The 24,197-nt window shown below is 47.4% G+C and overlaps 1 protein-coding gene across 4 annotated transcripts in view; it reads left to right on the top strand.

The window, feature by feature from the left end:
• eva1ba (eva-1 homolog Ba (C. elegans)) overlaps nt 1-24,197 on the top strand; it is a 44,535-nt gene that overhangs the window by 2,469 nt on the left and 17,869 nt on the right. Inside the window, exon 1 of one of the 4 annotated variants that reach the window (XM_084335727.1) lies at nt 17,806-18,159. The exons of 2 other annotated variants lie outside the window; for them this stretch is intronic. The gene's annotated coding sequence lies outside the window, so the exon portion shown is untranslated. Of the gene's footprint in view, nt 1-17,805; nt 18,160-24,197 lie in introns of those variants that run through there. One more of the 4 variants, XM_084335723.1, reaches the window with a different exon arrangement.

Genomic DNA, 24,197 nt, shown 5'->3' with positions numbered 1-24,197 from the left:
AATCATTTAAGTACCATCGCTATAGTTCCCTAAAGAACCAGGTTGTATACTTGCTTCCTGCGTAACCAGAGATTGGACATTCAATGTTGATTTGCCTACGAATACTCATTTGCCTTACAAGTGCATTCAAATCATAAATGTCATTAAGTGAACGTTGTATATACCCTTTGCTATATATTAAATATTCGATTTATACATTTGTGTGGACTTGGTTTCATGGTGGGAAAGTGTTCATCATATCTATATCATGTACTGTGTGGCCAGTAGTTAAAGTACATAAAGCGGTAGTGGTTTAATGATACCATACTTATCAATACAGTCAGGGAATTGTACCCCTCAGTTACAATTGGTCCTTCGAGCCGGAGGGTAACTAGTGTAATATTAATATAGTGTTATTAATATTGAAATGGCCTATGATGAACACTCCACGAAACGGTCCTCCTAACGTAGAACGCCCGCGGCGCAGACGACAGACACCTCAGTACTTAGAGGACTACGCTGTCAGTCAACTACCTAGCCTTCGACAAACGGTAAACGCGGTAAAAGTAGAAAGTAAAATGATGTCTGACCTTAACGACCAGGTTACCCCGACCACAGAGGCCCTAGTGGGTTCTAATGTAACTGACCAAGCTCACGGTGGGGACCAGGAGGGAGCTGACATGCCTTTACCCCCCGCCAATACCGAAGAAGTAGTCCCCGACCAGCCCCGGGAGGAAGACAACCCTACAGAGAGAGAACTCTGCACGGAAGAAGAGGAGGAGAGCGCCGAGGAAATAGAGCTCCAGGACTCCCCAACGAGTACCGCCAGGAGCGGCTCACCTCTACAACCGTCTTCCCCCAGCGAAGCGGAGAGGATGCTATCACAGGCGTTCCTCGTCAGCCTGACAGCCTCTACCGAACGCGATCGACTCCAGGGTGAACGCGATCGACTTCAGGGTGAACGCGATCGACTCCAGACACAGCAACGGAGCGAAGAAGAGCGCATACGCCTGGAGATGAGACGCCTTCAGACGGAAGAGAATATGGCAAGAGACCGAGCAGACACCCAGCGTGCCGCTGCCGGTGCCCAAAGAGAAACAGAGCGCGACCTCGCTCTCATCCAGCGCGAAACCGAGCGCGACAGACTACAGGGCGAGCGCGACAGACTACAAGCCGAGCGCGACAAGTTACAAGCGCAGCTAATGGAGCAGCTGATCCTCAAGGCAACACCCTCTCCCTCCGCCAGGGGTTCAAGGAACTCGTCGAGACAACAGTCAAGGGCAGCGTCTGCTAACCGAGCAAGCAACCCTGAACTTGACCAACAGACCAAACCTATACCCCCCGCAGACCCCCTTCCCCGACCGGTCCAAGCGAGACCCAGCTACAAGGAAGGAGCGGCATACACTGCGGAGAAGCTAAATAAACGACTACAGGATCTAGAGGACCTGATAGAAGAAGAAGAGGGAGAGGAGGAGAACCAAGCCCGACGACAGCACAGTACTCCACCGGACCAGGAGGTCCAGTACAGCCCAGGCTATACCCCCGCGGCGCTGCGCTACAGACCCCCGACTCTATTCACGGGTGAGCATGACGCACGACCAGCCCCGAGGAATAGCACCTGGACCAGCGGGCCATGGTACCCTGCCGGTACCAGCCCACAGAGAGGCGCAAGAGGAGACTCGCCTAGGAGGCCTCTCCCCCAACGCTCGCCGATGTATCAGCCATCCACGGCGTCATACATTGGTACACCGACGTTTCCAGACTTCACCTATGAGAATCGAGCACAGTACACGGAGCTCCGGATGTGCTTAGAGACAATGATGGTGGATGTCGCTGATGAACGCCACAAGTATGCAATATTACTGAAGCACCTGAAAGTACCCCGAGCGCACAATATAGCGCTAGCCTATGCCACCTCTACGACCCCATACACCGCGGCTCTAGCAGCGCTGGACCAGAGATATGGACGTATATGGGATTACGTAATCCAAGAGATAAGGCATATTGACCGCCTACCCCCAGCAACAGACAATCGCTCATTAGACGACCTGTCTATAAAAGTGCAGTCCCTGGTAGGGATGCTGGGAGCGCAACGAGAAAAGGGTATGCACGAGCTATACGCCAACTCTAACGTCGAGAGGATTTTAGAGAAGCTGCCACCCGCCAGACAAGAGCGCTTCAGGCGGCAGAGAGACCACCGGAACACTGGCTGTCACAATGTGACCTGTTCACAAAGATGAATGCAGAAGAAGTGAGTCAATGGATAAAGTCCAACAGGCGCTGTTACCGATGTGCGCGCAGTCACATGGCAGCCGAGTGCCGCCTAAAGAAGAGGTGCAGTCGGTGTGACGGAGCCCACCTAGATGTCCTACACGACAGTAACAGAAGAAAGCCTGCACCTGCACCATCGAGCAGCACCAAGGCAAGTGTCATGTACATTGACCCCGCCAGCAGCAGCGGCGCCCAAGTGCTCTTAAAGGTAGTCCGTGTAACATTGAGCTACCAAGATAAAGTCATGGACACTTACGCCGTCCTTGATGACGGGTCAGAGAAGACCCTTCTGCTCGCGTCCGCTGCGGCCCAGCTGGGACTGCGGGGGAGCGAGAACCAAATGACGATTCGGACAATAAGAAGAGATTTAAAGACGATAAAAGGCGAGAATGTCTCCTTCACTATCGCAGCAAGCGGGCAGCCAGAGCGACGTATAGGATTACAAATGCTTTCACCAGCCAAGAAATAGGACTATCACAGTACACCTACCCCATCGCCAAACTGATGGATAAATATGTGCACCTGCGTCAACTACCTATCCCGCTCATAGACGGCGCCACCCCGACCCTGCTGATAGGCTCCGACCATGCAGACCTCATAGTCCCGATAGACCGGGTCCATACAGGACCCAGAGGCTGTCCCGCAGCAGTCGAGACCCGCCTAGGATGGACACTACAAGGCCCCCTCGCTAAATCTCTCAACCGAACAGCAGCCACTAGCTGCCTCCACTCCAGAGTGACAGAGGAAGACACCACTCTCCTGCAGCATGTCGAGAGGCTATGGACACTAGAGACAATGCCCTTTAAGAACGAAAAGAAAGACATTCGTTCTAAAGAAGACATTTACGCCATAAACCTCCTCGAGCAAGGGACAAAGAGAGTCACAGTCGGCGGAGTGATGAGATACGCAACTCCACTCCTGAGGCGAGAGGGAATGCCCACCTTTCACGCAAAGAAAGACGCTACGGAGCGGTATCTATTGAACACAGAGCGGCGCCTAGCCAAAGACCCCGCTCAAGAGAGTGTGTACCGCGCTGAGATTGAGAAGCTAATCACAGCGGGACACGTAAAGAAGATTGACTGGCGACGCCGAGCGCTGCTCCGCGCCTCTCTGATCAAAGACGGCTTTGATCTCCGGCAGCAGGCCAGCAGCGACCCCCCAGTATTGTTTGCACTACAGAAACACGTCGCAGAGGACCCAGCAGCAGATGAAGAGGTCCGACACAGTGTGAAGAACAGTTTCTACGTGGACAACTGTTTACAAAGCGTTTCGACTCAAGAAGAAGCCGAGGCTCTCCTACTCAAGCTACGCGCCTCTCTGATCAAAGGCGGCTTTGATCTCAGGCAGTGGGCCAGCAGCGACCCGCACGTATTGCGCAGCCTCTCCCCCGCGGACAAGGCTGCCAGCAGCGAGACCTGGATGGCGACCATCCCAGGAGAAGCCCAAGAAATGACACTAGGACTAGTCTGGCGCTTCAAAACAGACTCGCTCCACTATAGACACAAACCCCTGACCACGGAGCAGGGAAGGTCGACGGCGATACCGACCACCAGACGGAGTGTGTACAGAACACTCGCCAGACAATATGACCCGTTGGGATGTATTCTACCTTACACCACCAGGGCAAAGATGATTGTACGAGCACTATGGGACAAGGACCAGGGCTGGGACGACCCAATACCCGCACCCCTTGCCTCCACATGGAGAGAGTGGGAGACGGAACTCCGCTCACTCCCAGGCGTCAATATACGCCGCAGCTACTTCCAACCCACAGTGAGGCCAGAGACATGCAAGATGGATCTACACGTCTTCAGTGACGCCTCCGAAGTAGCCTATGGATCGGTGGCCTACTTGCGTGCCCAAGAGAAGGGAGGAGAGATACACACTGCTTTCATCCTGGCTCGCTCAAGAATAGCCCCACGAAAGCAACAATCTATCCCGCGTCTAGAGCTCTGCGCAGCCCTAGCAGGAGCGCATCTAGCCACGTTAATCCAACGTGAACTCACCATTCCGGTGCACAGAACAATCTTGTGGTCAGATTCCACGACAGTACTCACATGGATCAAGTCTGATTCATGCAGATACAAGGTCTTCGTGGGAGTCAGAGTCACAGAGATTCAAGAGTTAACAGAAGCAGCGAGCTGGCGGTATGTGGACACCAAACACAACCCAGCTGACGTCATCACCCGGGGAATGTCCCTAGATGACCTCACCCGTCGCAACATCTACAGTGACGGACCAGAGTTCCTCAAGCTCCCGGAAGAAGAGTGGCCTACGCCCACCCCACGGGAAGCGAGTAAAGAGGAGGCTGAGAACAAGAAACCTATGTTCTGTGGACTGAGCACAGTCGCCTCCACAGACCCCAACATAGATGATTGCCTCACCCTACAGAGTGCGCAACTAAAGACATTTCTGCGGCACCACCCAGAGATTCAGCCCACTGCCGACATTTCAGCAGCTGACTACGAAGAAGCAGAACTTCTTCTACTACAACGAGCCCAGAGAGACTCGTTCCCCGACGAGCTAGACTGTCTACAGGGAGGAAAGCCCGTCCCATCAGACAGCAGATTGCTCCACCTGGCACCCGAGAGCGACGCCCATAATCTCATCAGAGTGGGTGGTCGTCTGCGGAGAGCCCCCGATCTACCGGATGACGTTAAGTACCCGATAGTCTTGAACAGCCGACACAAGGTCACAGAGCTGATCATAAAGAAATACGACGAGGATGTACACCACGCAGGAGCAGAGAGAGTCTTCGCGGAGATCAGACGTCGCTATTGGATACTTCAAGGAAGAGAAGCAGTGCGACGCTTCCAGCGAACCTGTCTAGACTGCCGAAAGTGGCGCGCGCAGCCCAGCATACCCCGGATGGCTGACCTACCTCCCTGTCGCCTCCGACTCGGCGACAAGCCATTCCACTCCACAGGCATGGACTGTTTTGGCCCGTTGTATATAAAGAAAGGAAGAGGAACCGAGAAGCGGTGGGGTATTGTATTCAAATGCATGACCACCAGAGCGATACATATCGAACTCCTTCCAACCATGAGCACAGACTCATTCCTTATGGCCTTCCGAAGATTCACATCGCGGAAAGGAAAACCGTCTACATTGTTGTCTGATCACGGGACAAACTTCAAAGGCGGAGAAAGAGAGCTGAGAGAGAGCTTCCAAGCTATGGGCCCAGAACTTAAGACCCACCTCGCTCCATCCCAGATTGACTTCCAGTTTAATCCCCCGAACGCACCCCACTTCGGTGGAACCTGGGAACGAGAAGTACGTTCTATAAAGACAGCCCTGTACGCCGTGCTTGGGGCCCAGACTGTAGCGGAAGAAGTCCTAATGACAGTCCTCATGGAGATCGAGGGAGTATTGAACTCCAAGCCCCTCGGCTACGTCTCCAGTGATATAGCAGATGTCGACCCAGTCACCCCCAACACACTCTTGATGGGGCGGCTGGACCCCGCGTTACCCCAGACAATGTACAGGCCTGAAGAAGCGAACGGCCGAAGAATGTGGAGGTACAGTCAAGTACTAGCTGACAAGTTTTGGAACAGCTTTCTACTCCACTACCTACCGTCTCTACAGACCCGCCAGAAGTGGGTAAAAGAGAGAGACAATTTGACAGAAGGAACAGTCGTCATGATTATCGACCAGTCACTACCCAGAGCTATGTGGCCGGCTGGCCGCGTAAGCAAAGTGATCACCGGTGCCGATGGCAAGGTCCGAGCAGCTGAGGTGCTCGTCCAAGGGCGAACTTACACACGACCCGTGGCGAGGCTAATAGAACTGCCCAGACTCCCAGACACTATCGATGACGACCATGACCCCACGACTTTGTGAGTTGACTGACCCTTACAGCGGACCTTGAGTGGTAGACAGTGCGGTTAATCTGTCTCTGCTTAGCTAATTAGGTGGGACTAATTAGGGGGCGGCTGTTGTGAAGGATCAGATTAAACCGAATATATATATTTATTTATGGATATATATTTAATAGTATTTGTATATCGTTTGATATCCCTTGTATATTCCTTGTACATATACACTGAATATCCCTTTAGTCTACTAACAGCCCATAATAGTTTCATTCTCTCATTGGACAAGAACTTGGCGCCAGCAGCCAAGCCCCTTGGTTCAAGTTCAATCGTGCCGACGAACATGTCGTTACTAGCCCGGTTCCGCGTAGGAATACGTCTGGCGAAATACGAATGGTACTATTTGTTCACAGCGCATATATATATGGCGCAAGTAAAGTAGAACTTTCTTTTAGTCCCTTAGCCCTTAGTTCTTTACCCTCCAACCTAGTGGCAAGACGTTAAGCCTCACCCACGATACACGTGTGGTGCAGTATGGTCAACTTGGCCTCAGAATGGCATTGAGACATCGTGTGGATTAATAGTTGAATTGTCATAGTTTGGCACTATACCGTCGAGTGGGACGTATTTCTATTAAGTTAATAATAGTCTATTATGTATGGTGCATCGTTCGGTTAGAGTTATAAAGTGAGCAGTACCCCCATCGTTTCCTCGCGTTATCTAGAGTCTTAACCAGGCTGGGCAGACCACGTGTGGTGCTTTCATCCGAGGAGTTCTGGGCCAGGACGAGTGGACCTGCACATTGGATTACCTTACCCGGACGACGGCGAGCCCTACACGGCTTGGATTATCTACTTGCTTTGGGTGCTTTGATTATGCCATGGATAACAGCCAACACTGGTGAGTGTTGGAGCTACCCCCGAGAGGAGTCCAGGTGAGACGGCGCTCTACCCCGAGTGAGGTCGCCTCACGTCTCTTCGTTGTGGACCGGCAGCTACCGTCTACAAGAGGGCCCAGCTGTATTCATCTGTGGACCAAGGTTCTGTGGGCACCGTGTTCAGCACTCTGAATTCTCCCAAGAAATCGTTGGCCAGATGGGATATCGCCAGCGGCTCTCCTAACCCCCCCCCCCCCCCCCCTACTGACTTACAACCAGCGGGACCCCCTTTAGTGTATCCAGCTATAATCATTTAAGTACCATCGCTATAGTTCCCTAAAGAACCAGGTTGTATACTTGCTTCCTGCGTAACCAGAGATTGGACATTCAATGTTGATTTGCCTACGAATACTCATTTGCCTTACAAGTGCATTCAAATCATAAATGTCATTAAGTGAACGTTGTATATACCCTTTGCTATATATTAAATATTCGATTTATACATTTGTGTGGACTTGGTTTCATGGTGGGAAAGTGTTCATCATATCTATATCATGTACTGTGTGGCCAGTAGTTAAAGTACATAAAGCGGTAGTGGTTTAATGATACCATACTTATCAATACAGTCAGGGAATTGTACCCCTCAGTTACAGTGGACATACCCACGGGCTTCCCCATTACATTTGCAGCACGTGTCTACTTAATTGAGAGTGTGTGTATTTGTGTACGTGCATGTAGGTGTGCATGAGTGTGAATGTGTCTGTCTATGTGTGTGTGTGTGTGTGTGTGCACATGTAAGAACCATATGAAGTTGCCTATTGTTTGAAGCAACATGAGTGTTTTGTTTCTTTGTGTGAATGTGTGTCCTCTCAGTAGCCTTTCATCACTAGGGTTTCCCTGCACCATTCACACACATCCACCACTCAATGTAGAGCGACCAGCTAAGGGCCTCTGTGGTACATCTTTTGAGATTAGTGGGCATCGCCTTCTCTTCTTTCATACGTTCCATTACAATTATTGATCTAGGCGGCTGGGTGGCGCAGTGGGCAAGGCGCTTGGCCGGCCGTCGTACTAACACAATTGGCAGTGTTAGAGGGTGGGAAAGCCGGTGGGTGGGTCCTGGTCGTTGTAAACAGTGACTCCTACAGTTCGGTCGGGGCGCCTGCTCAGCGAGGAAAGGATCTAAGGGGGGTAGTGTGATCATTCCACACGTTACACCCTCCCCTCTCAGTGAGAGTCCGCGCTGCCAGGTGAAAAGAAGCGGTTGATTGGCTACACATGTGTCGGAGGAAGCATGTGATAGCCTCCACTCTCCCAGACCGACTGTAGGGGGTAGGTGTGCAGCGGCCAGGAAGCGTGAATACTTTACGCAAGCAAGTTGTCCTTTTGCGCGATCTGATTGGCCACTGACGTTTCTGGTCATGTGACATGTGCGCCCAATCGTGTGACGGCAAGTTCTTTGGACGGTTAAGTTTAGGCGCTCTTTCGAAGTTGGTTAAGGTTAGAGTTTGTCTTAGAGCAGACCTGGGCATTGTACGGATGATTCTGACCGGCCCGCGAAAGATTACATGATAATAATTTTTTTTCTTTTTTTTAATATTATATATATTTAATTTTTTTCAACTTTTTTCTTTTCATGTCAACGTTCACACGCACAATATACGCTTACCTAGGATTTGACTTGATTCAACAACAAAGCAGTCGGGGCAAGCCGAAAACGGTCGAAAGTGTGGTTATTTGAAGTTTGGATTTCTTTTTTCACAACTGAGGTACTGTAGGTAGATTACATTTTTTGAGACTAAAGTACAGAAAAAAGGCGGTATCGATTCACAGGTACCGGTACCGTATCGGTTCAAATGTGAACGGTACCCATCCCTACTGAACACACAACTGCAGGGCAACTGGGCAAGGGCATTTTTGCTCATGAAATGCATAGCATGTGAAAGCCTTCATGACAAAGTTGCAATTAATTTCAAGGCAACTAGGCAGCAACAATCTCAAACACATGAAAACCCTGAAAGAAGTCAAACCATCAGCTGATCACCGGCACAGGTACTCATCCATGTTGGGAGCACTGCATGATGAATTTTCAAGGCGTTTTCAAGATTTCAAAAAGGTTGAGGATGAAATGCAGCTGGTTTCCTCTCCCTTTACCTGCAGTGTTGATAGTGCACCCACTGATGTTCAGCTTGAACTCATTGACCTGCAGTCTGATTCACTACTGAAAGAGGAGACATGCTCAGAAGATGTTGGTTCTCTTTGGATCCACCTATATGTGAACAGACATTCTCAGTCATGACGTTTACCAAGTCCAGGTACAGATCCTCTCTCACTGAAAAAAAAAAAAAAAATAGCTGAAGAACACTAAAATGTGGAAATATAACAAGTGAAATGGGACACTTTTTCTTCTTTTTTTTGCACAGTTCTGAAAACATTAAATGTTTAATATAGGCATGTAAAGTAAAAAAGGCTACTCGGACACTTTTCTTTAGACAGTTCAGTGACATGTCTTGTTTATTTTGGCTATAAGATGATGTGATGTCTTTAGAAAGCTAAGAAAATCCTTGTTTCAATAGTATATGAAACTCAAAATAATAACTTTATTTGTATAGCACTTTTTCATACATGCCCTTTGTTATTAATGTTTCACATTTTGTTTATCATTTTGGAAATAAATTCTATTTGAATAAATGATATTTTTGAAAGCTAACCTCACCTTTTAATTGCCAAATAATAACATACACTCTTACCAGGGGTCAAAACAATGCCATTTACTGCTTTTTATATAGAAATTAAATGTATATTATGCATAATTGAGTTTGGAATTTTGGCCCGGCCCTCCAACATATTTTCAGTTGCGCATTCGGCCCCTCGGGAAAAATAATTGCCCACCCCTGTCTTAGAGCATGGCGATAGAACGCCAGCACTGATTCCAAACTCTAACCTTAACCAACTGCGAAAGAGTCGCCTAAGCTTAACCAGTGATAAACTAGGCGTTAGGTCATTTGCAGGCTGTTCGACGCGGAAATGGGCTAAGACACTGCTCGTCATGCAATTGGGCGCACATGTCACATGACCAGAAACGTGCGTGGCCAATCAGAGCGCAAAACGGGAACGCGGAAGGACAACTTTCTTGTGCAAAGTATAGACACGACCAGGAAGGGGATTGGGAATTGGCATAACGACTAACATTGGGATGGGAGAAAAACTGAGGAAAAAGGAAGGGGGGAAAAGATTTAAAAAATAAATTAAAATTATTGATCTAGGTTGGAGACTATCCTTTTTCGTACAAGCTCTGTGTTCCTCGTGAAACAGTTTGGAGGTGTATATAATATCACCTGTTTGGAGGTATATAATATCACATGTTTGGAGGTAAATAATATCACCTGTTTGAAGATGTATATAATATCACCTGTTTGGAGGTATATAATATCACCTGTTTGGAGGTGTATATAATATCACCTGTTTGGAGATGTATATAATATCACCTGTTTGGATATGTATATAATATCACCTGTTTGGAGATGTACACATCTCTCCTGATGAACCGGATGAACCCCTGAGATCCCCTGAGATCCTGGCTATGAGGACTCTCCTGGAACCTCTATTCCAACCACCTTCAAGCTCTTCTCCATCGACTGAACTGATAAGGAAATATGCCTCCTTCCTCTCTCTCTTTTGCTCGTATCCAACTTCTCTTTTGATCATGGGTTAGGGAAAGGCAAACCGTTTTGAAAGATGTAGAGGGAGGATGTTTGAATTGGAGCGATGAGCTTGACAGCTGCCATGTGAAGTCCAATTGAACTGAATCCATCGCCCAAACTATGTCATAGTCCTTCATGGGTACTCTGGTTTTGCCTCTGGTGATAGTTAACACAATCGTGGCCACTGGGATGAGTCTAATTATTCTCAAGAGGACCAGGAAATGTAAACAGACGTGGGGCTGTTTGTAGAGCTAAATCTATACTTTATAGTATTGCTATCTGTCCATTCTCATTGTGAATTGAGACCATAAACCGTCCCTTTTTTTCATCAATACGTTCTCATCTTATAGCGCCGTGAATATAAGCGTTATACCGGATTTGGTCTAGTATATTTCCTGGAAGCCGAGATAATGGGCTAATAGCTAATAACGTTAAATCCAATGGCATTTCGGTTATGGATACGCTCCAGTTAAAACTCAAACTGCATATGATCGGCACGATCCTCACGCATGTATGCATGAAGGGGGGGGGGGGGGGGGCGGGGGACGTCGTTTCTGATTATTGATTACCAATAACCGCGTTAGCCTCATTAGCCTCATAGGCAGAACGCCTGGATGGCTATCAAAACAAGGCCCGATCGGGATGTACTTTACGTGAAAAAGATCTTCCTGTGGTCCGGTGGGATCCCCCCGAGCATTTCCCCGTTATTGATCGCCATCTGGTAGATCGATATGTCCATTGGCTGATGATAAATCCCCTTATTGCATGGTGAAATCTGCGATGCAAAACGTAATCCAAGGTACAGGCTACACATATAGAATCCAGCTACTGGAAACTCTTAAAAAAAGTAAAAAAAAAGATTGCTGCCTTCAGCCACAGTGCACACTGCATTATCGCGATAGCGCCCCTAAGAGGATCTGGCCGGTATTGCACCTTCTCGAATTCAAAGAGTAGGGTCAATCTGCAGTGCCGCTCGGCGACCTTGAATAGGTTATTAAAATGGAATAAAAGCAATAACAACTTGCCACGGAGATATCCGTGCTTCTGTCCACAACGGGTGGAATCGAAACACGGATTGATTGATTGATTGAAAACTTTATTAACAGATTGCAGAATGGGTACAGTACAGTACAGCTCAATACATACAATTGTTAAGGGGATGCAGACCAGAGAAAGACTTTCGTCTTGTTTACATCAGGGTCCCCCATTTTCAATTCATCGTAACATATATGACATACATGACATACAGATAGACAGTACTGCTACATCTATACATTTATGACATACCAGATTTGCAAATACAGTACTGTTTGTGATACAAAAAGAGTCCAGAAAAAAGAGTATATACATTTGACGTAGAAACTGTACATTGGATTGGGTAGGTGGGGGGGTGGGGGACTGTACATTGGAGGTGGTTGGGTGGGGGGTTGGGTAGGAGTGGGGGGGGGGAGGTTGGGTAGGAGGGGTGGGTGGGGGACACTGTACAACTGTACAAACAAAACTGTACATTGGAGTATTGACAAGACCATACTTGGTAATTTACTGTACATTGGAGGGGGTTGTGTTCGGACATTTACAGGAGATATCCGTTGTTCGTCCCCAATGTGTTAATGAGTGAAATATGTGGGCCAAGATGTTCTCTGGAGCCCCAGCCGGGTGTAGCACAATAACCCTGCCTGAGGTATAAAACATCACCTCACCTAACCCCGGAGGACTGCTCCTAGCGAACAAGAGCTATCTTGTCAAAATATCTCTCTCATCCTTTTATACTTGTTTTATCCTCTCCAACACCTGCCTCCCCCTCCCCCTATAACGCAGACCCTCCACAGCGATCTGTGTCCTGCTCTGTAACAGCTTATCATGATCTACGTACGTTTCCTTGACTTGAAGTGCCCCTGCTCCGGTCTGAGGCCTGTGCTTATAAGTGGTTTCCTTAAGAAGGTGCATTAGGTTTGTCTGACATGGGGGCCAAGATAAGTTGGCCTGGAGTACACGATTAGATTAGACCCGCTCTCCGCTCGGGACGCCATGGAGACACTCTCTCCACTGCCAAGACTGGTTGTGAGTCCTAAACTATAGGAGTACCAATCTGATCCATTCGTTTTACTGAACAGTATAGACTTATGGGATTCTCTAAAAACTTGGTATCTCATGTACTGCATGCAATGGGCGGCTAAAGGGGTAGTTCAGAATTTCTTACTATTTCTTACTTACCAATGATGATGTTAATCTGTAGTCTTTTCTCAACACAATGCTGTTCCTCATACTAGCTCTGGATAGTTGACCACGAACCAATGCAATGTCAATGGGGTCAAGGTCCTGTCTGTACAAGCCGACGAGGTTTGCTGAAATCCACTACACAGAGCATGCAAAGTGCATTTCAGTGAGCCTCAGTCAGCTTGTACAGACAGGAAACACAAGGTCCAATGAGATTAGGGTTAGGGTTAGGATGAGGGTGGGTTTATACATCAGATTTTCAATTTAGAACTTAGATCCAGTTTGGATTCATTGGACAAAAATGGTTGAGAGAGATGATTCATGTTCTCCCTTAGTGACCTAACTGTTAGGGTAGCAGTGGCGAAGCCCAATAGCAGAACACAGGAGGAGAGAGAATGGAGCGTTTTAGGTTGGTTTAATGTAGGCACCAAGCAGACAGGTATTATTGTACAGGAATGTGCAAGTAGATGCGAGCAGGTGCACTCCTCGTGCAGCACAGGAGCGTCCAGGTGGGTGGTGTCTCGGGAGCGGTGGTCCTGGGCACAGGGAGAACAAGATTAGGACAAGGTATGCAACAAGGACAGAGTAGCAAGGCTAGTGTGCGTCGTCGTACCTAGGTTGTTAGGTTAACACTGCGACGAGGGAGAGCAAGATCCGTGGGCTGATGTAGGGGTTTGTTGATGAGGGAATCCCTCACAGCCCCGCTGATTGATCTCCCTCTGGCAGCGTGGGAATGCTGAGGTCGGATGTTGCCCATATAAGGGTGTGGAAGGAGAAGGGGTGAGGAAGGCTCTTGCCGTGATGGTGTGGAAGGAGGAGGGGTGAGGAAGGCTCTCGCTGTGATTATGACAACATCTTTCTATCTTCTCCCTTAGTGACCTAACATCTTTCTATCTTCTCCCTTAGTGACCTAACATCTTTCTATCTTCTCCCTTAGTGACCTAACATCTTTCTATCTTCTCCCTTAGTGACCTAACATCTTTTTATCTTCTCCCTTAGTGACCTAACATCCCTCTATCTTCTCCCTTAGTGACCTAACATCCCTCTATCTTCTCCCTTAGTGACCTAACATCTTTTTATCTTCTCCCTTAGTGACCTAACATCTTTTTATCTTCTCCCTTAGTGACCTAACATCTTTCTATATTCTCCCTTAGTGACCTAACATCTTTCTATCTTCTCCCTTAGTGACCTAACATCTTTCTATCTTATCCCTTAGTGACCTAACATATTTCTATCTTCTCCCTTAGTGACCTAACATCTTTCTATCTTCTACGTTAGTGACCTAACATCTTTCTATCTGGAAAAGATAGAAGCTTACGCAGCTTACCCCCATGTTGTCCAGTCCCCACCCCTCCACCAGGCCAGTCTCATGCCTGGAATAAATCAGCCCCAGGGACAGGTGGACATCTGCCACGAGGACATCCAGGCAGGAATGCAATCAGGGAGGCAGCTCTCCCGATGAACCCCTGAAAAGTTGTCGAAATCCCGGATCTGAGTCTGAGGACTCTCTCCGAACCTCTGTTCCAACCGACTTCAACCGTTTATTTGGATGGGACAATGCAAAATGTATGAACACCGCGGAGTGTAAAAATGGCCGGATTTAGTACACGGCTCATTTCCATCCGTTGACTGAACTAACACTGACAAGGGAAAGATGCCTCCTTCCTCTGTCTCCTGCTCGTAGCCAACTTCTCTTTTCATCAGGGGCTGGGAAAAAGGCAAACAGTTTGGAAAGAGGTAGAGGGAGGATGTTTGAATTGAAGCAATGAGCTTGACAGCCGCCATGTGAAGTCCAATTGAACTGAGTCCATCACCAAACGATTTCGTAGCCCTTTATGGGTACTCAGGTTTGGCCTCTAGTGAGCTGGTTAATGAGTGAAATATGTGGGCTGGGGACCAAGATGTTCTCTGGAGCCCCACCAGGGTGTAGCACAATAACAGCCCTGCTTCGACAATGACCTTTCTGGGGGAATAAAGTGAACTCAGTGACGCATAATGGAACTTTTGTGATATTGATTTCATGCTTCTTAGAGATCCCCACTATTATTCCCATGAAGACTTTAGGCTACGTTGATGGGAATTGTCATCAGACCCTACCAGACGTATGGCTTTAATCAAGTTTGGTCGAGGCTTAGCTTGGTGACCCAGACAATTTACAGCTGAGTCTGTCAGGATGGGGTGTGTGTGTGTGTGTGTGTGTGTGTGTGTGTGTGTGTGTGTGTGTGTGTGTGTTTGTGCATGTGTGGGGGCAGTACAAGAATCACAGCCTGTAAAACTTGTTGTTTGCAAATTTTAAACAACCATGACAAACAGTCTGGTAGAGCTGCTATGAACTTGGACATTGGCACACAGCATTTGCTAATGCTGAAGAGGATGACTTGAGTCTGCAGTGTTTGCGTGTCATGTTGCAAGCTAAGTTATCTCACGTGAGGCTAAAATAAAACTGCACGAAACACTGTAATCATAACTGATACCCATGTGGCTCACAACTGTAAGCAATTACCATGGTTCTCCAGTAAGAGAGTTGACATATTATTGCGATTGCTGAGATTGATGTTTACTATATTTTGTGTGGGGTTTCTTCCCCCAAAATACCCGTTGACTTTCTCATTAAAGCTGCTCTATGTAGCACTAGTTAGGGGGAAGAAATTACTCATGGCATAAACATTTTCAAATGCTTAAAGGTTTTGTGACCTTATCACAAATCTGAAAAACAAAATAACCTTGGAAGCAAAACTATCAGCAAGCCTAGTATCAGTTATGATTACAGACCGCTTCTCCCGTGGTTCGTCTGTCCGTTCGTGTCTGTCTGTTTGTACCCAGTGTTTGTCCGCGTCTGTCAGTTGCACTTATTGTTTGATTGTCCGTTGTTGTTTGCACTGTGTGGGATTGGAGGAAAAACATAAATTTTTTATGTATGCAAGTACAAAAATTACAATAAAGAACTTTGAACCTTGAACCCTTGAAGATGCTTCGGTGTATTGTCAACACGGCAAGAGGTTGGGACCACCGCAGTGAAACGCTTGTTCTCTACTAGCTTCAGACTGTGTTTTTGTGAGAGCTAGATGTATTCCAGACCTTTTGACTTTTGAGGGTTCAAAGTCTGTCATGAAAAACACTGCATAGCTTTAAAGGGGAACTACACCACATCAAGTGCCGTTCAGCAGGGGGCACTGTGGGCCATCAGTGCCAACGCTCTGTTCAATGAGATAAATGGCGGTGTTTTGCAGTGCTAAACCTATATTAAATATTATAGCTATGGATCTAATAACACTGTCGATTGTCAGTGAGTTTCTTCCGGTTAACATGCAAAAAACAGAAAAAAATTTCATCAATACATTTCCGTTTTATACCGTGGTGAATACGAGCATAGTTCCAGAGCGATTCTGTGTAATCCCAGGAAACGCAGCCATAACAGCGTTTATCTGCATTTCATTTTAAATCGTTAAATTTCTCGCCTGATTATTGAATCGATCTGAATTCAAAGCTAGATTATCGGTATTATGTTTCATCATGCATCCATGAAAGGGTGTGGGGGGGGGGGGGGGTACTATGCTTCGAGCGCCACCAATGGCAAATGCTACACAGTACATTACAGACACAACCTGCGATTGCGGCGAAAAAATCATCGGATCAACGCAAGATTGGTAACATATAGTCCTTACCTTGTCTCTGATGTACTGCAAAAAGAATAATCCAATTATCTGATCGCCATTCCAAATATTCATCGCAATCGTTTGTCCGACGTTATCCAGCATTGCAGATGATCTGGCGGGCGGGGACCCTCGTCGAGGTAACTGTCTTGCCGGAGTGTTTTGAACCCACCCCCACGCCGCAGCTCGGCCAAGAAAACAAACCACATAGTTTCAAATGGAGTGCAATAGCGGCCGCAAGGCGTTAGGCGGCGGTATTGGCCGTTTGCGATCTCAGACACATTCAGGACAGCCTGCACAAGGTGCCTCGATATATTATGAATGGCAATAGCGAATAAAAGAAATAACGAAACAGAAATGTTTCTGACACTCAACCGCTGGGCCACAGACACGTAGATCTACGTTAACGGCATCCAAAGTCTAATGCTGCTCTATAGACAATGAATTGGGAATGATTTTATAGATGACACTGAGAGCACCCAGGGGAATGTTCTGAGTTCATAATTATATTTTCTGTTCCAGAACTCAGAACACTACAATAGAATAAAGCTCATTTGGAAACAAAAGACATGTTGGGTTTTGAAGCAGATCCAGACATTAGACAATGGAGCAGCTCCAGACATTATACTTGATGACATCAAGTTCTTACTTCTCTGGTTTCTGGCTTTGGCAGAGATGATCTCACAAATATTGACTGAACTGTCTTATGGAAATAACATATTAAAATGTTTTATTTGAGTGATGTTCCCCTTTGGATTTGTTTCAAATGTCCAATGTTACGAATGGTGAGGAAACAAGGGCTCTGTTGTGCTTCTGATTATGAATTCAGAAAGTATACAACAATCCTTCTTGTGATGTGTTATTCCTTGTTTTCCTGCTTGTTTGCTGTCACGTTGGAAACAGTGTGGAAAATCTTGGTTTGTTAATTTGTCTAGAGTTTTTTTTTGACCGTTTCCTTAACAACGGAGGGGAAGGCACACCCCTCTCCCCCCTCCCTCCACCACTCCTCTCCCCCTCCCCTCTTCCACAAGCCTGCCCATTTTAGGCTGTTCCTCCCCTCTCTCTCTCTCTCTTTTTTCATCCGAAAGGGGGATAGTATGACAGCTTTTCCTGCTTCTTGTGGAGTGGAGCCGGGAGAGAGAGAGAGAGAGAGAGAGAGAGAGAGAGAGAGAGAGAGAGAGAGAGAGAGAGAGACAGAGAGAGACAGAGAGAGAGAGAGAGAGAGAGAGAGAGAGAGAGAGAGAGAGAGAGAGAGAGAGAGAGAGAGAGAGAGAGAGAGAGAGGGGGCAGAACTCTGTTACTCAGTCTCCCAAGGCTGGGAGGAAGTTACCACCTCTTCCACTCCAGACTCCGTGTACACATGTGCACACACACATACACACACACGCACACACACACACACACACACACACACACACACACACACACACACACACATACACACGCACACACACGCTCCTCAGGACTTGAACACAGCAGCAACAAGGGGAATCAAGAGCAACAGTCAGGATTGCTTTGTTGGGCTATTTTTCCAAATTTGGAGGGAAACAAAGACTTGTGATTTGAGACTTGTTCTGCGAGCCTAAAGCTCTGTGAGTGGAATGAAGAGTCTTGGAGGGACGTCCTCTTCTTGACATCACTGACCGGTGAGTGTGACAGCTTGTGCCAGTGTACGGAGGGACAGTAAACACGGGAACATCAGTGAGACCGTTTTTCTGTCACTGTAGTTGATGCTAGAGAGGCACATATTACTGTTCCAGGAGGATCTGTGGGGCTGTAGTATCCTATTGTAGTATCTTCTTGACAATGAATTTCAACTGCTGCCTGGCTGCTTGAGGATTTTGCAGCTTGTGTATTACTTGAACAACTTCAGCAAGGCAGCTCTGTTTTCGGTCGCTGACATTTGGGATGACTTGCCAGCTCCTCCAAGCTATGCACAGGCAGCAATACATCCAGATGCCTGGCATCCATCAGGACTGCACCAGATAGTACCCCCCCCCCCCCCTTGAACCTTCCATTGACATGAAACATAAGGAACTTCCAGTTTGTTTTCAAATAAGAATTAACCTTGTGATTCCCCCCTGCTTTAAAATACAGCATGATTAAATCTAAAGACATGAAGCCAATCACTGTAGCTTTGAGGGGGGGGGGGGGGGGGGGGGTTGGGGGCAGAGGTCGCCCACACTCCGATGACAACTGTTTACTCGTCTCTACATTATTTATTTTTCCCCCCCACGAGTTTTCACTCGTCCAACTTCGGGATCGACTCAGTTCATCTGGGGAATCCAAACGCAACAGCTGTGTGACATACTGTAGGTCTCTGTACAGCATGTATCCGCTGAACCAGCACCAGAGGAGGAGCTGAGGCGGCACGTAGCAGCAGGAGGCAGGGGAGACAGTCATCCTGTGCAGCTGCACGGCGGCTAAGCCCTGTGCTGCTGATGCATCGGTCATCGCGACGCCTTCAATAATAAAAGCAAACATCCTGCCTCTTTCTGTATTTCGGTGAGGGCAGAGTCAACAGCCGTAATGCGATCAGGGGGAGCCTGGGCGACCAGGGGAAGCCTGGGTGAGGAGCGTCACGCTTCAGTGATTTGCAGGCACCATGTTTGGTTGATATACTACAGTATATATAGGGGTTCATTATTCCAAAAAGAGCATACAGATAAACATGCATGCGCATGACACACACACACACGCACGCACGCGCACACACACACACACACGCACACACACACACAGACACACACTCATCTCTTACATAATATGCATGTGTACATATATACGTGCACACTCTCAAACCTTCACACTAAAACACAATTAACCTGACACCTCAGCTTAGGGCTGGGCGATATGGAAAAAAAATCATATCGCGATAACGATATGATAATGTTATCATATTTCTCTATATCGATAATTATCGAATTGTTATAAGTATAATTTTTTTTTTTTTTTTTTTTTTAACAACAGATGTATGTTTATTTTGCAGCAATTCTTTGTCATTGCCGCCATCTTTAGTGTTACATCCCCTCACACTCCAGTTCTCAGGCTGCAGCTGGTTTAAAAGCGAAAGTAAACCGGCTTCTCTGCTGGCTGTGGCTCCAGGGGAGTTGAACAGTTCTGGCTCTGCTAGTTTATTTTCGATCTTTTGGCGCTTTTTTGGTGGACAAACCACCGCACATGTGCACCGTGACTCGTGACTGGAGTCTAGTTCTGCTAGCACACATAGCCTACTGTGTACAGACGGTTTCAAAACTGTATTTTAAATTAGAAAGCAAACAAAATAAATGGACAAGAGAAAAATAAATCTCAATTTGGTCAGTATTGTCATTTGGACAAGCAAAGCCATTACTTTAAGTTAAGTTGCAAGCAAGAAAGACAAGTCTGTCCACTGTCTCTGCCCTGTTGCAGGTCAAAAAAATATATATATATATATAATAAAAAAAAAATTATTATTTATTTATTAAAATATATCGCGATATTTATCGTTATCGTTATATCGCCCAGCCCTACCTCAGCTCCCACGTATGTCTCTCCCCTGGACTATTGTGGTTAGGGATATGCACAACCTTTCATGGTTGGTTAGTTGGTGGGTGGTCTGAACTACTAACTGGCTAATAGTAGGCTGATTGATTGATTGATTGATTGAAAACTTTATTAACAGATTGCAGAATGGGTACAATACAGTACAGCTCAATACACACAATTGTTAAGGGGATGGAGACCAGAGAAAGACTTTCGTCTTGTTTACATCAGGGTCCCCCATTTTCAATTCATCAGGACATATATGACATACATGACATACAGATAGTCAGTACTGCTACATCTATACATTTATGACATACCAGATATGCAAATACAGTACTGTTTGTGATACAAAAGGAGTCAAGAAAAGGGAGTATATACATTTGACGTAGAAACTGTACATTGGAGGAGGTTGGGTGGGGTTGTGTGGGGGGGGGGGGGGGTGGGTACATTGGGATATTGACAACCATACTGGGTAATTTACATTGGAGGTGGTTGGGGGGGGGGGGGGAAACACTGTATAAACAAGCAAAACTGTACATTGGGGGGGGGGGGGGGGGGGGGACACTGTACAAACAAGCAAAATTGTACATTGGACTATTGACAAAACCATACTAGGTAAATGACTGTACATTGGAGGGGGTTGGGTTAGGACATTTACAGGGGCCAGTTTTGAATTGCAGTCTCCCGTAGGTGTCCCTTAAGATTGGTTTTGAAAGTGGGTAGTGATCCACATTCCTTTACAGCTTTGGGTAGGGCGTTCCACATTGATGTGGCATAATTGCAAAACGTGTTTAGTTCCTTATTTGAGCCGAATCTGGGTTTAACATGATTTGTGGAGCTCCCTCTGGTGTTGTGATCGTGGTATTCACTGACCTTTGGGAAGTATTTTGACATGTACATGGGTACCTTGGTCGTGTAGTGTATCTTGTAGACCAGGCCCATTGCAAGTTGCTGTACTCTGTCGTCTACTCTAAGCCATCCTAGGTTGTCAAAGTGGGCAGGGGTGAGGTGGGTTCTAGGAGTAAGGTCAAGCAGTAGTCTGACCAGTTTGTTTTGAGATGTTTGTAATTTTGTTTTTAGCGCCTTTGAGGTGCTTTGGTACCATGAGGTGCAAGCATAGTCGTGGTACCCTTGAATGAGTGCTCCTGCCAGAGTCTTCAGGGTATTCCTGTTTACCAGAGAGGAGATCCGGTACAAGAATCGAGTTCTTTGGTTGACTTTTTTTATTACATTGGATGCCATTTTGTCACAGGAGAGATTAGCCTCTAGGATGGAACCCAGGTAGGTAATTTCATCTTTCCTTGTGACAATATTGTCACCCACTGTAACTGAGAAGCCGTCGGTCTTGCTGAGTTTGTTATTTGAACCGAAGAGAATGGACTCCGTTTTGCCCATGTGTAATGATAGTTTGTTATCAGCGAGCCATATGCAGATTCTGCCTAGTTCCGAGCTGAGGGTTTTTTCAACCTGTAACTTGTTCTTGTCAGAGACCAGCAGGGCTGAGTCGTCCGCAAACAGGAACAAGTTGCAGTCACAAGCTAGAATAGATGACGGGTAAAACAATTCTCACAAGGCATCTGGTACGCTTCCATGAAACTCACGCTCCTCACACAAGGCTGATTTGACTAGCTAGGTCCGTTGTCCTCACTTGTTGCATTGGACAGATGCTTTGTTTTGATGAGTCAGCCTTGTGGACATGGTGCCATGGTGGCACGGTTACTTTGGTTACAGTGCATGCAACAGTGCAGAAAAGATGGCGCCGCTACGCCCGGCTGCCTGTCTGTGCGCTCCGTCGAGACTGTGCATACTTTTGTTAATATTTATAGTTTTAAGAGTTTTGTCTGTACCAACAGTAGGTGCATTTAATGTGTATGACCGTCAGTCACTTATAGACATTGGATTACGGGAAACTTACCGACTGGATTACTCTCTGGATCAGCTCTCTGAACCGCAACAATGGCCCGTTGAGATCTTGAGGACATCAGGACCGGATCTCGCCCCCAGGGACAAAGGACCCAGACGGCGAGGAAAGAGAGCTGGAGTCCGTAACAGGCTGAGAACCAGGCGGCACAGGACACCACTACTCAGTATATTGCTAGCCAATGTACAATCAATAGACAATAAACTAGACGACATCCGAGCAAGGATTCAATTCCAGAGAGACGTTAGGGACTGTAACGTTCTCTGCTTCATCGAGACGTGGCTGGCGCCAGAAGTCCCAGACCACGCCATCCAACCGGCCGATCATTTCTTCATTCACCGCAAGGATAGAACAGCAGAATCCGGTAAACAACGTGGAGGAGGTATTGCCTTCATGTTGAACAAAAATTGGAGTGACCCAACTAACGTGAAGGAATTATCCAACCACTGCTCCCCAGAACTGGAATATATAACCATCAAGTGTCGTCCTTTCTTCCTCCCGAGGGAGTTAACGGCGATCGTCCTGGTCGGAGTGTATATTCCACCGCAAGCTGAAGCCAGCAACAAGGTTGCGCTCTCCAGACTACACGACGAGGTAAATAGAATCCAAGAGGCGAATGTTAACGCCGCCATTTTAGTTCTGGGAGATTTCAATAGCGCCAATCTGAGAAAGGTATTGCCCGACTTCTATCAGCATGTGACTTGCAACACCAGAGGCGGTAACATCCTAGATCACTGTTACACGCAATTTAAAGGTGGCTACAAGGCTCATTCTGATAGTGGCTTCGGTAAGTCAGATCACGCATCAATTTTTCTTACACCGAAGTACAGACAGAGAATTAAAAGTACTCCCGTAGTCTCGCGAGAGGTGCAGAAATGGGATGTGACGTCAGAGGATACGATCCGGTCAGTGTTTCACAACACAGACTGGAATGTGTTCCGCGACACAGATAACATTAATGCCTACACGGAGACAGTGCTGGACTATGTTTGTACTAGGGTGAAAGAAACAATCCCCACTACCAAAATGAAAGTTTACCCAAATCAAAAACCCTGGGTAGACAAATCCGTCCGTGAAGCTCTGAGAGAGCGCACCAAAGCATACAACGACGGCCTAGAGGCAGGCAACATGAATGACCACAAGGTGGCGCGATACAACGTAAGGAGGACTGTGTCAGAGGCCAAACGACGCTACAGGGATAAAATTGAACTCCAGTTTGAACAAGCTGACTCTAGAGCTATGTGGCAGGGGCTCAAAACGATGACAGACTACAAAGGCGCCTCCCTCAAACTGAACAGTGACATCTCCTTAGCAAATGACCTCAATACCTTCTATGCGAGGTTTGATGCTGGTAATAACAACACCAGCTCACAAGCCTCGGCAATGGGGGGGGGGGGGTCGGCTGCTGATGGAGGCGCAGTGTTCAGGGTAACAGAGCATGAGGTGAGGCGGACCTTTAAAAAAGTGAATATCAGGAAGGCAGCAGGTCCAGACGGCATCCCCGGCCGCGTCCTAAAAGTCTGTGCCGACCAACTGGCCCCAGTATTCACTGACATATTTAACCTGTCCTTAGAACAGGCTGTCATCCCCACCTGCCTGAAGAAGTCCACTATTATCCCTGTACCCAAAAAATCCAAGCCTGCTTGCCTCAACGACTACCGCCCTGTAGCTCTCACCTCCATAGCCATGAAGTGCTTCGAGAAGCTAGTAAAGGGCTACATCTGCTCCTCCCTCCCCATCAACATGGACCCCCTGCAATTTGCATACCGCCCCAACAGGTCCACGGAGGACGCCATATCCCATGTGCTGCACACAGCAGCATCACACCTGGACAAGAGGCAGGGGAACTATGTGAGAATGCTATTCATCGACTACAGCTCGGCATTCAATACCATAGTCCCCTCCATACTCATAGCCAAGCTCAGGGACCTGGGCTTGGGCTATGACCTCTGCCAGTGGGTCTTGGACTTCCTGACTGGCAGACCCCAGGTGGTGAGAGCAGGCAACTGCACCTCCTCATCCATCACCCTCAACATAGGGGCCCCCCAGGGCTGTGTTCTGAGTCCCCTCCTCTACTCCCTGTACACACACGACTGTGTGGCTCAGCGGAGTAGCAATACAATCGTCAAATTTGCTGACGACACAGTGGTGGTGGGCCTGATCTCTGCCAACGACGAGAGGGCCTACCTGGAAGAGGTCAAGGTCCTGGCGGGATGGTGCCAGGAAAACAGCCTC

The sequence above is a fragment of the Notolepis coatsorum genome, assembly GCF_963971535.1.
Source record: "Notolepis coatsorum genome assembly, chromosome: 19".
Taxonomy (NCBI): Eukaryota; Metazoa; Chordata; class Actinopteri; order Aulopiformes; family Paralepididae; genus Notolepis; species Notolepis coatsorum.
The sequence above is the reverse complement of the archived record's forward strand: the minus strand, read 5'-3'. Positions and strand labels throughout refer to the sequence as shown.